Source organism: Marmota marmota, unplaced genomic scaffold (genome assembly GCF_001458135.2).
Source record: "Marmota marmota marmota unplaced genomic scaffold, marMar, whole genome shotgun sequence".
In the NCBI taxonomy this organism is placed as follows: domain Eukaryota; kingdom Metazoa; phylum Chordata; class Mammalia; order Rodentia; family Sciuridae; genus Marmota; species Marmota marmota.
The window spans coordinates 7618169-7627416 of record NW_026000082.1 but is presented as its reverse complement, the minus strand read 5'-3'; the positions used below and the strand labels follow the sequence as shown (position 1 = coordinate 7627416).

The 9248-nt window shown below is 45.9% G+C and overlaps 1 long non-coding RNA gene and 1 other non-coding gene across 2 annotated transcripts in view; one reads left to right on the top strand and one right to left on the bottom strand.

Moving 5' to 3' along the window:
* LOC125620365 overlaps positions 1-9248 on the top strand; it is a 111688-nt gene that overhangs the window by 12070 nt on the left and 90370 nt on the right. The gene's annotated exons all lie outside the window — the stretch shown is intronic.
* Trnaa-ugc lies at positions 7353-7425 on the bottom strand. The gene has a single exon. It is a non-coding gene; the product is annotated as a tRNA-Ala (tRNA).

Below are 9248 nucleotides of genomic sequence, written 5' to 3'. Positions count from 1 at the left end.
AGAGAGAGAGAGAGAGAGAGAGAGAGAGAGAGAGAGAGAGAGAAAGAAAGAGAGAGAGAGAGAACGGCGTGTGCTTTCCAAAGAGCTCTCCTTCCACATTGCCTTATTTATTAAAACTTTGTGAAAACTCTTGCAGGGTGTCTGTGTGTCCTCATGCACACACAAGCACACTTGATTTCTGATTTACAGATGGAGAAAATAAAGCCAGAGAGATTAAAGGACTTGCCTATGGTCACCCAGCTAGTAAGGCATGGAAGGTGGGTGTGGAAGTGGGTTGGGAAAGAACACACCCCTCCTGACCCTTAAGATTTGCAGTTGAGAATAGTTTCAGAGAAAGGATTTGGGATTCAAGAAGTTCAACAGGCAAGAATTGTCATTATTACCCATGAGGTCTGGCTGCTGCTCTCTCCCTTCCCCAGCCCAGCTTCTACACCTTGCTAGAGTCAACCCCTGTGGCAGAACAGGAAGGGCCAGTGCTTTCCTTGGTTGCTGCTAGCATGATTTGTCACAGACGGTGTCTCCAGGCTCCTCTCCTGACACTGTCCCTTACCCATCCTCTACTCTCAAGCTACCTTTGTTGGCGCTGGCCCCTGGACTTGCTCAGACTTTTGTACTGATAAACACACTGCTTCCCCTTCCTGGGGGGCAAGAGATGCAGAGAAAGCAGGGAGGACACCTCTTTCCATAATCACATATTCCCAAAGCAGCACCTGCTGCTTCAGGTTGAGGTAATCCATTATTATGACAGTTGATGAGACACAGTAAATGACACTAGAAAGAGTGTGAATGCAAGATCTTGAGACAGGAGAGGTGGTCAAAGGTGACACACTTCTCATTTGCAACCTCCCAGCCAGCCAAGACTGCCACCCTGGCCCAACGCCCCTGGCCTGGTGCCTGGCACACACATCAGAGGCCACCAGAATATCTCTGTGAAAGGACGAAGAGAAGAGGAGATGTGAAGTCACAGAGAAGTGCATCCTTCCCTCCTCTGCTGGGACTCCCCCTTAGGAATTTAAGTAGGTTGTCAGTTGGGTCAAGAGCACAGCTGTGGGGAAGAGAAGGAGGAGAGACCCAGGCATGAGGAAGAGGAGAAAGAGGAAGCGGAGGGGGAAAGGAACAGGACTGGGGAGGGAAGTTGGAAGTGGGAGAGGAGTTGGAGGAGGAGGAGGAGGCCCAGTGGGAATTCAGCTACCTCTAATAAGCGCCTGCAACTTCTGGCAGCTGCAGGAGGAGAAGTCTAGCCTGCCCACAGGACAGAGGTGGGAGGACACTTCCTCTAAGAAGCCTGAGGCCTTATAATCTGCATGCCCCCATCCAGGGCAGCTTGCTCAGTGATGCACTGCCCAGCCACCTGGATCTGGTTTCCTGCTCAGCACTGCCAGCTTAGGGTCAGACTCTGGGAAGCCTGGCTCACCTGGTCCAGGTCACATGACACTAGGTCAGGATGATGCTCTTAGCATCCAGTAAGGCTAGGGTGAGGGCATGCAGTCTGCCCCAGACTGTGACGTGGACAAGGGTGTTAGGCACCTTCTGTAATATTCCTGAACCACAGGGGGACCGATGTGTACAGAGCTGGGGGAGAAGGAATAAGTACCTAAGTTTTTTTTTTTTTTTAAAAAAAGCATAACTGGAAAGAGTTTCGTGTAGACCTGGAGGTAAAAGAACTCTGAACTGCGAAAATAAAGAAAAGCATCCTCCTTTGAATGCCTTCTTTGTGTGAGAGCCAGGAGAAGTGCTGGAGATAGGAAATCATCACCAGTGGCCTTATGCTCTTCGTGTTCACCATGTGCCAGGGACTTTGCACCACTGTCCAACGAAACACCTCCACCTGCATGAGGTGGGCCTAAGCGCTCACATTTCATTATCAAGAAGCTCAGACATTCAGTCACTGGATGGAGATATCACCCCCGCCACCAACACACACCAGTCAAGCTCCCTGGCTTTACAGCTATGGAAAATGAGGCAGGCAGGGGAGGATAAGTACATTGTCCCATGGCATTGCTGAGCCCTCCGGGCTGGGGTCTATGGCCTCTTCATCCCCACACCCATCCTCTCTGAAGTGTTTCAGGGAGGAATACCCCTTTGCAGGATTTCCACTCATCTCCTCAACTGATGGCAGTTTCTTTGTTTTCCAGGGCCAGGTCACATTGGGTCCTTCCTAGGAGGCTCCTAGGGTGGTGATGACAGCAAACCCACATTCTGATGGAGTCCAAGTGCTGAGGGAGACAGGAGAGGAGCAGCAGGAGGGAGGGAGGGAGAGAGGGAGGGAGGGCAGGTGGCAGGAGCTGGCCCCTGGGTGGGGCTGGCAGTCAGTGTTCCCTGTAGGGAGAGTGCAGGCTCAGGGGACCGGCTTCCTTGTAAACAGTGTGCAGCCAGCTCTAAAAATACCCCTGCTCTGGACAGGGCATGCTGAGCCCTCAGGCCTCCTCCAGAGCCCTCCTGGGGGCCTTGTCCTTTTCCTGAAAGGTCAAGGGGATGGGAAGAAAGTCCATTGGAAAGAGTAGGATTTCCTCAGCAAAGAAAGTAGAACAATATTTCCTTCCTCTGCAGAACAGGAGGCGGACACTCCATGGGTTTTAACAACAACATTATGAGACAAAACACAGGTTGCCTGGGCCCCAGTTCCTGCTTGTATAAAAATGAGGCCTGGACCTCACTCAGGTTCACAGGCTGGACCTGATTCATAGCCTGAGCAGGGAGCTGGGAGGGGACTACTGGGCAGGAATCTCCAGCTGTTCCCTCATTAGGCCTGTGACCCATGACTCAGCCACTTGATGCCTCAGTTTCCACAATTAAATGAGGGGACAATAATAGGGTTTAACACACTTGGCTATGGAGAGGATTAACTGTGATGCTGTAGGGAAGGCTCTTCATGTGGTGCCTTATACATACATGGTCAACACTCTAATGCTGATTATCATGGTATAGGGGGGATAAGACTATTTTCTGAATAGCTGAATACTCAGTTTAAATGGGAAATTTAGTAGGTCGTCAGACAGTGGGGTGGATAAGAGGCTGGAAGCATCTGAATCATAGAAAGTCAAGCCTGTTATTTGACATATGGGGAAACTGAGGCCCAGGATGCAGAAAGGAGTTGCCCCAGGTCAGATACCATCTTAACACTGTGATAAGACCACTAAAAATCCCAGGTGGCTCTAGGTCTGATCCATTTAGGTGTCAGGAGAAGAAAGTCCTTCATTTATGTGGCACATTAAAGCTTGGAAAGCACTTTCTAGGAGACAGACTCAGCAGATGACTACCAGAGGACTGAGCTCTATGGTGGGGGACACTTGATGGGCATGAGCAAGGATACAGCCAAATAGGACTCACCCTAGGGATTGGTGGCTGGGGTGTGAGACATCTGTAGACCATGCCCTTGGACCGAAGGACCATGGAGGAGAGGCACAAGCAGGAAGAACTTTGCTCTACCTGAAGAATCTTCTAGCTCTGTGCTGTCCAATTTGGTAAACACTAGCCAAATATGACTACTGAATACTGGGGATGTGGCTAGTCCGAATTTCAAAGACTTCATTGTAAAAAGAATGTGAACTATCTCATTGATAATTTTTAACTGGTTACCCATTGAAATGATATTTTCAGGTCTATTGGGTTAATTAGGATATGTGATTAAAATTTTTCGTGTGTATGTATATGTCTTGTGTGGTACTGTGTGAGGTGTGGTGTGGTACTCAGGGGCACTCTATCACCTAACTACATTTCTAACCATTTTAAAATTTTTCTTTTGAGACAGGTTCTTGCTAAGTTGCTGAGGTTGACCTTGAACTCGTGATCCTTCAGCCTCAGCCTCCTGAATAGCTGAAATTACAGGAATGCACCATGGCACCTGGCTTACATTTCTTTTTAATTTTAGCCTGTGGCTCCTGGAGAAATTTAAATCACATATGTGTATTGCATACAACTTTCTGTTGGGCAGTGCTGTTCTAACAAAGGCATTAATGTAACAACAGAACAGGTTCTCTCCAGGTAATGAGCCTCTCATCTCTGGAGTTGTCTGAAAAAAGCCTATGTTAATGAAGTTCTCATAGCTAGATGGATAAATCTCTAATCCCTCCAACTCTGACTCAACGACAGTTCCCAGACAGGGCTCTGAGGAGCACTTGTTCCTTGGAATATGAGATGTCATAGGAAAAAAGGCTAGTGATCGATTTCATGTGGGAAATTCTTGCTTAAAAAAAGTTAATCCCTTTAATCTAAGACTTCTCAGTGCCTTCTAGACATGGAAGTAAACTGTGGGTCTTTCTGAATGCTGTCTGCAGCACTCCTCGGGTTAAATGTTGGGTCTTTGTGAATGCGGTTTTCCCCTGTATTAAATTGGACACAGGGACTTCTTTTCATATAGCATAACCAGGAAATAATTTATTGTTAAGTTCATTCCTTGAGAATTGCTATCCTCAAGTTCTCCAAAGAATGTGGATTCTCTTGCCAGACAGCACTGAGTTCATATTCTGGCTATTTTGTAGACGACCTTGGACATGTTACTCTACTTTCATCAAGTGGAAAATGAAAGGAAGAATATTTATCATTCAGGAGAGCTTTAAAGATCATATTTTAAAAAGCATATAGAAAATGCAGTGTGGTGGCTGATATATAGTAGTTATTCAAAGAACAGTGATTCTAATTTTAAGTACAGCCCTGAGAGGGAAACCAGCTTTGCCAAACTCACACAGGACATTGATTAACGATCATAGGAGGCCTTGAATCTGGGTCTGTGGGCCCTCTAGTTTACCTCATTCTCTTTACCAACAATAGCATGTAAGAAATCCAGTTCACCAGGAAAGATAAGAAGCCTCCCCAAGTTTGGTGTGGTTTTATGGGTCAATTTTAAATGGGAGACAAATATTTTCTTCTTTTCCTTGTTGTCCCTAGTCCTGGCCAAAGGAATCTGCAACCAGGACTGGCAGGCTTCCCCTCTCCCCTCAGGCTTGGTTCCTGTTCCTGCAGGTCCTAGGAGCCCCCAGCAGATGGGCTGCCCTTATCAGCCGGCTCCAGGCCAGAAGAGGAATCCTCCGGTCACATGTGGCTCCCAGAGGGAGGGAGACCTTGTAAATAAACACAGCCCACACAGAGGAAGGGGGAGGGTCAAGGGAAAAGAATCCTTGACATTTTAGTGACTGGGCTAGGATTAAAGGCCACCAGGCATAGCCCTTATTGGCCATTTCTACAAGGAATGACAAATCCATGCAACTTCCCTGGGTGACGGGGCTATCTTTAAATAGCTCTGGGAGCTGGGGCATTCCCAGCGCACTGCTGGCTTGATCCAGACCTAATCCCTTGCCCAGGACTGACCTTTCACAGTTTACAGAGCACTTTATCTCCTGGCTCAGTGGAGTTTCACAGAACCCTCCTGAGAGAAGGGAGGTTTATTATCACCCCCAATTTACAGATGAGAAAACCAAGACCCCAAGGGTGAGTGACAGGCTCCTGGGTGCACAGCTAGAATCGTTGAGTCTGGACTGAGGACAATGTATATTCTGGCTCCAAATTCAGAGATCTTCCTATCCCCTACAGTGTCCTTTGCCACAATGTTCCTTTGTGCCCAGCACTTAGCTCCAAGCCCTGTGTGAGCCAGAGTGGTCGACAATCCAGTGACAAGAGAAGGTAGAATGGATGGATCTCAGTGAAGCAAGCCAGTCAAGAAGAGCTACCCTGTATAATCCCACTTGTGGAAACTCTAGAAATGGAAGCGGATAACTACAACGACAGAAAGCAGATGACAGTTACTTGGGGGAAGGGAGACAGGAGGAAAGGAAATTTTGGGGGTGGTGGATATGTTCACTATCTGGATGTGGGGAGTGTTTCACGGGTCTGTACATATCAAATTGGACATTTTAAATATGTGTACTTTATTGTATGCCAATTACACCTCCATAAAGCTATTACCAAAGAGGAAGATAAGTTGGGGGAGATTGAAGGAAGTTGGCTGGCATATAATTAAGTAACCATAAGCATTTTTTTAATGTGAGCCTAAGTACTATGCGCTCATGGGAGAAGAGGAGAAAAACTCATTCCCAAATGGGAGAGCTCAGCCTCTGTTTTTGGATCAGGGGTTCAACATGGCTCAAGGTATGGAAGATGTAGAGAGAGTCTGGTAGGGTAAAAGAGAGTAGAATATCACACACACACAAAAAAAAAAAAAAAAAAAAAAACAAAAACAAAAACAAAAAATAAACTTTTTTCTCAATTTTTGGAGGCTGAGGTTAAAGCCAACAGCTGCAATCCTCTCTTTTCTTGGGAAATTCAGACACACGCCCTACTTGGCAGCAGCTGGTTTTGCTAATAAGATTTCTTCCCTTCTCCTTCCCCCTTGGTGCAGATCATCCCTTCAGGTCCAGCCTAGGCCCCTGCCCTCTCAGATTTCTTCTTTGAACTAAACTGCCAAGTGCTTGCTGGCTGAGTCCCCTGACAGCTTCAGCTCCCAGGGCTCTGGGCACCCTTAGGGCAAATGGCTTATTTCCCAGGGCCATGGGGACCCCCATATCAGCCTCTTCTAAATTCCACTGTAAGAAGGAGATTTGAGGAGATTCATTAGGAGTGTGATGGGATTCCAGGTCAAAACAAAACTCTTCTTGTCCTTTCTCTTCCATATCATTTGGCTTAGTAATTGTTACATGACTATTAGAAAATTTTGAATAATAATCTTATTAGAATATATTGTGGATAAAGTAGTAGGAAATTCAAGAATTGTTAAGCTGATTAATTGATTAGCTTATTCCCCAAACAATTTTGATCACTCCTGTAAAAGTTTGTGAAACATATGGGTTTGAATGACCCTACTATTCATACATTTATGTAAGGACTCTCCCGATGGTAGGTAAAACCCACATAGAAAATGTAAAAACTCTTGCTTTTCAATTTCCTTGGCATGTTTGTTGATTCTAAACTGCTCCTTTTCAAAGTTTTCCTATTTATTAAATAAATCAGTCAGCCACATTCCCTGTGTCTAACTCAGCATTCAAGTGTAAGCTCAGTTCTGGAGTCAGCTTTCCAACCGTGGCTTAGGGGCATTAGTCACTAGGAGCAAAATGTGGCATCTGAACAGCTGTTTTGGGTTTTCAGAGCCCAAGGCCCATACATCTGAAGAAGGGAGAAGGTGGAGGTTGGGGGAAGGGAACCAATATTTATTTACTGAACACCTACCCTGTGATAGGCACCGGGGACTTTACAGTCTCTTAATTATCTGAAGAGTCCACTAATGTGTTCTGTCTTCGCTGGGCATAGCAAGGGTAAGAATTGGTCTAAGATCATATATCTCACAAGTGGCAGAGCTAGGACTGAAACCTAAGCAATTTGACTCTGTAGCTTATGCTCTTTCTTTTGAGTGGGGGGTGGGGGGGCGGTACTGGGGATTGAACCCAGGGCCTTGTGCATGCAAGGCAAGCACTCTACCAACTGAGCTATATCCCCAGCCCCATAGCTTATATTCTTGAATACCCTCTTATATGTGCCTTTTTTTTTAACCATTCCAATCCCAAAATATAGATGGCTTATTATTGGATCTTTTTCCCAGATGGGAAACCAGAGGCTCAGAAAAATAATATTTCCAACATGAACTAAACTCTAGATTAGAACTCTGTGATCCTGAGGAAATCACTTCACCCCACTCATCCATCCATCCATCCTCCTATCCACCCATTAATGCTTACTCTACCCTAAGGATTATCTTGTTCCTTGAAATGAAAAGATCTATACAATCTACTTCCTCCTCTTCAAGAACTTACAGTCCAGTGAAAAAGATAAACACCTAAACAACAATAAGAAAAATGATTGCAACATGAGAGGTACTATAAAGGGACTATAAAAAGAGCTCCAGGAACATAGAAGAAAAAACATCAAATTACCTGGTGAATAAAGCAAGGAGAGCTTTAGAGAGGAAGAGACATTGGATTATAATTATAAACTCTCTAGGCAGAGAAAAAGGCGGGGGTGACTGCTTCAGGTAAAGAGGGCATCCAAGCCAAGATGAAGCAGTGTAACTGCTTACACACTGAGTGGCTGCTACCTGCTTTAAGCACCATCTCTCCAATTCCCACAATTCTTAAAGTAGGTATTATCCAGACCATGTTATAGAGGAGGAAACACAGACACATAGAGGTTAAGGACCTTGTCTGTGATTTAGTAAGGAAGAGCTAGAATTCCACCCTGGGCAGCCTGGCTTCAAAGCCCACACTCTTAGCCACCCAATGCTCAGTGTTTGGCAGTAACTGCTAGGAGTTCCTCATAGTGAGGGCCATGAGACTGGCCACACGGGCAGGAATCCAGCTCTAGGGTCTTTCTGTATGCCAGCTTTCCTTCCACCTGTCTCTTTCCCAGGCCTTAGATGATGGTGGATTTAGGGAGTCTATGGAAGCATCAGTACTGTGGTGTATGTGTGAGTGCTTCTGTGTTGAGGAGGAACCCCTACTCCATTTCTGTATAATGGAGCCACATAAGGGAACAATAGATGAACTTAATTTACTTTTGACTAAAACCACATCTCTCAATGAAAAACCTAGAGGGTGTCTCATGTTTAGCTGAATTGTCTTGGCTTAAATGACAGTATTTGAATTCTTGTTCATATTCTGTTTTCCCTCACCAGTCAGCAAACTCCATGGGACAAAGTCCTTGTCCTCGGTCTCTACCACAAACACAGTAGGTACTCAATAAATATGTGTTGAATGAATAGATATTTGTTGAAAATTTGTTGAGTGAACTCTGTGCCTTTGATTAACTTAGAGAGTAAGTAAATTAATAAATCTAGGGTGGTTAACAAAATATCTTACTCCATGCAATTAATGGGGTGGGAAGAAATAATATAAGGGTCTTTGAAGAAGCAAATGGGGGACTAATGGCTTAGATCAGTGGTATGCTTTTAAAGGAGTTTGCCTTCAGGACTTCAGATGGAGTCAGGCCTGAGCTTTCCAGGTAGTTCTCAGGTACCCAGATGAGCATGTGGGTAGGGATGGCAAATTTGGGGTTCTTTCCTGCTGTTTCCGTTGCTTTCCCATCTCATTCAACTTGTGCTTGAACACCCATCTCACTAGGCAGCCTGCTCAGCCCCCACTGCAACAAGGATGCCAACGCAGTGCCCATACCCTGGGCACTTCTTGTGGCACAGGTGGCTGAATTTATTAATCTCCAGCATATAGTCAAAGGGGACGCTGCTCCGCGGTCCCTCCGCTGGCAGATAGCCGGCGGCGGGGATCCGGATCCCGCACACAAGGGGGCCAGCGTTGCAGCGCGGCGGAGGT